The following is a 6,000-nucleotide window of genomic DNA, read 5'->3' on the forward strand; positions in this document are numbered from 1 at the left end:
GGCTAGCAGCTATTATTCATCCTGGAGTATTCATCTAGAAGTATTTTATAAATATACAGGGCAATATAGATATGCTATTTTTCTTTTTTTTACTCAAAAAATGACCTATTATACACATCGTTCTCTTGTCACTTAATAAACACTATCATTCTATCACTTAATTATACATTTTCAATTGTATATTACTATAAGAAGAATTTCTGTCAGTTTTTAAAACTTCCTATAATTCCATTGATGGATATAATCTGACATATATATTTACATATAAATATGTATATATTTACATATTGATGAACATTAGTATATTTCCAATTTTTTGTTGCAGTAAGTGAGTAATTTTCACATGCAGCATTCCACACATCACTGGTGGATATCTGGGATTCCCTGGCAGTGGAATTGCTAGGCTGAAAGGCATATACATTTGTAATTTGTGTAGATATTAGCACATTGCCCAATTCATACTCCCATCAGCAATGCATGAGAAAATACTATCATTCCTCAGAATCCTATCAACAGAATGTAGGTTAACTTTGGATTTTTCCTATCTGAACTGTAGAAAATGTATTCTGTGTGGTTTTAATTTACATTTCTCTTTTTTATTGATGAGGTTGTTTATATGTCACTTATTTAAGAGCAAATTTTATTTTGTTTTCTGTATTTCAATAGGTAACTCTATTATCAATTTATATATTAGGTTATCTAATCTTTGTGATATGGTTTTAAATATTTCCCACAGTTTGTCTCTTTTAAACTTGTTTATGATGTTTCTTCCTGTGAATTAAAAGATTGTATGACCAAATTTATGAATAAAATAATTTACGACTTGGTGATTTTGAATTGTAAAAGGTTACACCTTCTTAAGTACAAATTTATTAAAAATTGTTTCAAGTTTCCTTCTTATTGTCTTATGGTTACATTTTAAAAACCAAAAAATTTTGATACATTTGGAATTTATCCTGGTGTATAAAGTAAGATATAGGTATTTCTTTTATCTCTGAACCATTTATTAACTCTTTTCCCCCAATGATCTGAGATGGCATATTTTTTATACACCTTATTCCTTTATGTATCTGATTACTTCTGGGATTTATGTTTTGCTAATGAACCAGTATGCTACTCTTAATTATTTAGGCTTTTAAAATGTTTTAATGCCTTTTATGGCTAGTTCTCCTTATGTTTATTTAAATTTTTTTACTAAATTTAGCATCAGATGCTGCTGCTTAAAATTGTAGGGCTTTCATGGAAAGCATATTGAATTCACAAATTATTTTAGGGAGAATTGACACAGCCATGATACTGAATCCTCCTACCCAGTAACATGATCTTTCTATTGGTAGAAAGGCTATTTTATGGTCTTCAATATTTCTTGTTTTATTTTTAACAGATCTCACACTTTTCTTAACATTATGTTTATGCATTTTATCTTCTCTGTTGCTGTCATATATGGACCCTTCAATTAAATCTTCTAACTGGTTGCTTAAATATATAAAAACTACTGATTTTTGGCCCTGATAGGTATAGCTCAGTTGGTTGGGCATCATTCTGCAAAGTGAAAGGTCATTAGTTTGATTCCTGGTCAGACCATATGCCTAGTTTGCAGGCTTGGTCATTGGGGTGCATGCGTTGGGGCACATGCGTTGGGGTACATGCGAGAGGCAACCAACTATGTTTCTCTCCGACATTGATGTTTCTCTCCCTCCCTCCCCTTCTCTCTAAAAAATAAATATGTTTTTAAAAAAACTACTGATTTTGTACTTATTACTGAATTCTCTTATTGTTTATAGTATTTAGTAAAATCCTTTGAGTCTTTCCATTATACTACCATGTCATCTACAATTAGTGTTAATTTTATATGTCTTCTAATTTTTATAATTATAACTTTTTTCTCTTGGATAAGTGTGTTGACTAATAACAACAGCACAATGTTAAACAGTAGTGGTATTAGTGGATAACTAGCTGACACAATGAAGACAGTTCCGTAAAAGTCAGGAACATTTTGATGGCTTTGGATCAAAACAGATACATTTTATTATGATAAGACAATGTTTCTCTATTTCTATTTAATTCAGTGTTTCCTTGATTATCTTGTTTCTTTGTTGTATCAGGAAAAGCTGATCAATTTTGTCCAATGCTTTTTCAGCATCTATGGAGAGATCCTATGATTTTTTTTTTTTTTAGATTTGTCAATATGATGAACTGCAGTACTAGAGTTTCTAGTATTGAACCATTAAGATCTCAGTTGTTAATGATGTTTTATTTCTTTAAAGGAGCTCCTGGATTCTTTTTGCTAATACATTATTTAGAATATATGCATCATTATTAATAAATAGTGTGATTAATCTCTAGTTAGTGTGATCAAAAACTGTCAGCTGCATGGTTCTATTGTTTAGTTTCATTTATTTTGTTTGCTTTCTTACCTCTGTTTCCTTTACTGTGTTTTTGCTATGTCTATTCCACTTTTTTTCTGCCTACAGTACCATGAGTAAGGCTGGTGAAGAAGGGGTCAGGCATATAGGTAGTAGCTGTTGGGAACCGCCCTGACTGGTATCAGAGGCTGAAACCCCTGCCTAGGCTAAGGCTAAGGGAACGCCCTTGGAACCGTGAGCCGGCAAGGAGACAAAAGCTTATCTTCCTGGCAGGAATGCTGCTTCTGCTGCTGAACCCCAAAAAGCTTGGTCGGGTTAGCCAAAGACGGGTAAGATTCCCCATGGGGGGAACAACCCCAAGCCAGGCACGATCACTTTTGGGAGGCCCCCCCAAAAGAAGGACTTGGGGGGCTGCAGCAAAAGGGGGGTGATGGACCCTCACTCCTCGGCTTTGACAAAGTCTGAGTTCTCAGCGTCCGGAAGAAAATCTCCTTATCTCTCGGTGGCCTTAGTTCCCGTGCTCCACCTAAGCCTGAAACAATGACAGGGTAGTACAGCTCGGTACTGGGAAGTGCGGATTTCCCGGGGTGATCAGGCCTAAGAAAGAACATGTAAATTACTGTGAAACCTTCTTTGTTTGGAATGCTCTCAGTTGAATGAGAAGGGTCTTAGGAGGAAGCTAGTTTGTTCCTCAGCCTTACAGCTCTTTGACCCCCAACTCAATAGACGGGCAGAGTTCTTTGTTTTCTATAGTTCCTTGCTTCCCCTGGTGAGTGCTGTACTTTACCTGAATTATTATGCAAAATGAGCCCAATAAAAGCAGGTATGGACTGTAAATCGGCGCGCTCCTCACTAGAAGGGGTGGCCATTTCGTCCCTACTTCTCCACAGAAACTAGTTTGTCTCTGTGCATGTTTTTTTCTCGCGTGTTTATCGTCGAGCCATCCACAGCGTTCCGTGGTCACTGCTGGCCGGTGACCCACGCGCAACAAGTAGCCTCAGGGAACAGAGCACAGAAGATGAATTTGAAGAATAAGGCTGCAGATAGATTATGTAAGCCTTAGGCTATAACAAGGGGGATAGACTATATTTCAAGTATGATGGGAAACTATTGGAGGGTTTAAGTACAAGAATGACATTATCTGATGTGTGTATTAAGAGAATTACTCTGACTTTTGTAGATTATAGGGTGGGAAGTTGGAAGAAAAGAGAGCAATTAGGAGGTTTCTATAGTAGTCCCAGTGACTTGGCCAGTGTAGTGATTGGTGGTAGAGGTGGTACGATGTGGTCAAATAGCAACTTCCCTTTTCTTCCTTACCTCTTATAGTGTTACAGCAAGTTAACCTGTGTATGTACAAGGGTAGGTGCAAGTGTGTGTACAAGTACCTCTTCAGCTTAAATGTATATGGCCTGTTTAGCCTTCATTCTTTTAGCAAACATTTATTGAAGACTTACTGAGTGCCAGCATAGTTCTAGGAACTAGCAATGCAGTGATGAAAAAACAGATGCACTCAAGGAACCTGAATTTTTATAAGTGAATATAATAAGAAAAATAGCTAATATTAAGTGAGCAAGTACATGTTCTAAGTTATGTTCAGAGCCCTTTTCACATAATATCTCACTTATGTTTACTACTGTGTGAGGGTGGTTTTATTATTATCCTTATCTTACAGGTGAAGATACTAAGGGTAAGAGTGGGTAAAAATATTGCCTAAGTTTTCACAGCCAGTAAATAGGTTAAATAAGGAGTTTTAGCCTAGGTTAAATAAGTGAGCAAATAGAGAAGACATATTAAGAAACACAGCAGAGAAAATTTAGTAAACAAGGAGAGCCCCTCTGAAGAGGTGTGTTTGAATAAAGACCTGGTACATGTGCAGGAGCCATCCACACAAGAGCCAGGCTAAAAGCAATTGTAGGCAGAGTGAGTCACAAGTATGAAGGTTTGAGAACAGAAGGAGCTTGATATACGAGGAACAGAAAGGAAGTCTGGATGGTTGGAGCATGGACATGAGATAAGGAAATCATATGAGATGAGACTGGAAATCCAGCTATGGCTTGTAAGAGCAGAGTGGAATGGGAGAGACCCAGTGAAGAGGTTAGTCCATAGGGGATCATGGCTTAGACTAGATAATGACCATGGAGGTAGGCAGCAGTGACTGACTGGGGTGTATTCTGGAGACTGAAGTGACAATACTTGGTAATGAATTTGTTAAGGGCAATATGAGAAAGTAAGGGCTCAAGATAACTCTTAGTATAAAGGTGTTAGGATATCTGAAAACAAGCCTATTATATAAATTGAATCAAAGTAATTTAGCCTTAAACATTTAAATTAATATGGTGGCAATGAAGATTGTGTCAGTTAAAGGTTAATGAAGGAACAAACACATTAATTAACTATGAGCAGACATTTCACTTATGGCATCTCTTTTATTGTGTATAATATTCATTTGTTCATTCATTTATTCATTCAACAAATATTTGAGAGCTGGGCAATGTCTTAGGTACCAAAGCTACAGCTATCGGTGAGACAAACGCAAAAACCTCAAGTTCTCTGTTCGCGCAAAGTTTACAAACTCTCTTACCTTGGTATTACTTTTCCTCATTTTCCAGATGAGGACCCCCAAGACTTAGAGTGTGTATGCGATTAGTCCAAAGTCATATGAAGGGATGTTTGAGATTTGACTGTGAGCTTTCTGATTCCAATTTATGTTTATTCCATTAATTAATATTGAAAATGCAATATCCAGATATGGACCCAGATAGCTATTCGTATAAAATGTTGATAGTCTAGGAAATAAGTTTTTTTTTTCTGTAAGAAATAAAAACTTTATTTCTATTGGAGTATTTTTGAGTTTTCTGTTATGTTCATTCCTACTTAATTTAAATTGATATTTAAATGTGGCATTTGAATTACAGGTTGCTGATAACAGTGTTCTCAGTTATAACTAAAGAAGTATGTCTAACACTCTGGGAAACACATCTCCCAGCCCCCAAAGTCCCTAAGAGAGCTTTTCTTCCCTGTCAGGTTTCCTGCCTCTCACTTACTCTCCCAGCTGTGGGTTGAATATTCAGAAGCAAGGGGGGAGGTAGGAGTCAATTATTTCAGGCAGATTACTGTGTCAGAACTGTTCACTTGGTGGTGAAGACAACCACCATGTAAGTAAAAACAGAAATTCCTGAAATATTTGAGTTACTATTCTGAAACTTCCAATAAAAATAAATTTATAATTATCTTAAGTTAAATCTTAATAGCCTATAAATTGTATATAAAGTACTACCATGGAAGCAGCCTCTGTGCAGATAAACCTCATTAGTGAATAAGTAGGCACATTTCTTTAGCTTCTTTTCTCTCCAGGTTTTTGAACAGTTTTGTGGGACTCTTTCTGCCTAATGTGAATATCAATGTGCTTTTCCCTTTGGCTTCCCAGTGCACCTCCTGCATTAATAGCTGGATTTTGACTTGCTACTCCAGAAGGAAAAAACAACAAAAAACAAAAGTGCTCATTCTTCACTGATGTGCAGCCTTACCTGCCATCTGCACATGCTCATTCTGGCAGAGCCTCGTGATCCTTCAATTTTCAGGAAATCCTTGGAGGAATGAAAAGGACGGGCTCACCCCCACAACAGAATGAGCT

The sequence above is a fragment of the Phyllostomus hastatus genome, unplaced genomic scaffold, assembly GCF_019186645.2.
Source record: "Phyllostomus hastatus isolate PE091 unplaced genomic scaffold, TTU_PhHast_1.1 phas_contig_152, whole genome shotgun sequence".
NCBI classification, from domain to species: Eukaryota; Metazoa; Chordata; class Mammalia; order Chiroptera; family Phyllostomidae; genus Phyllostomus; species Phyllostomus hastatus.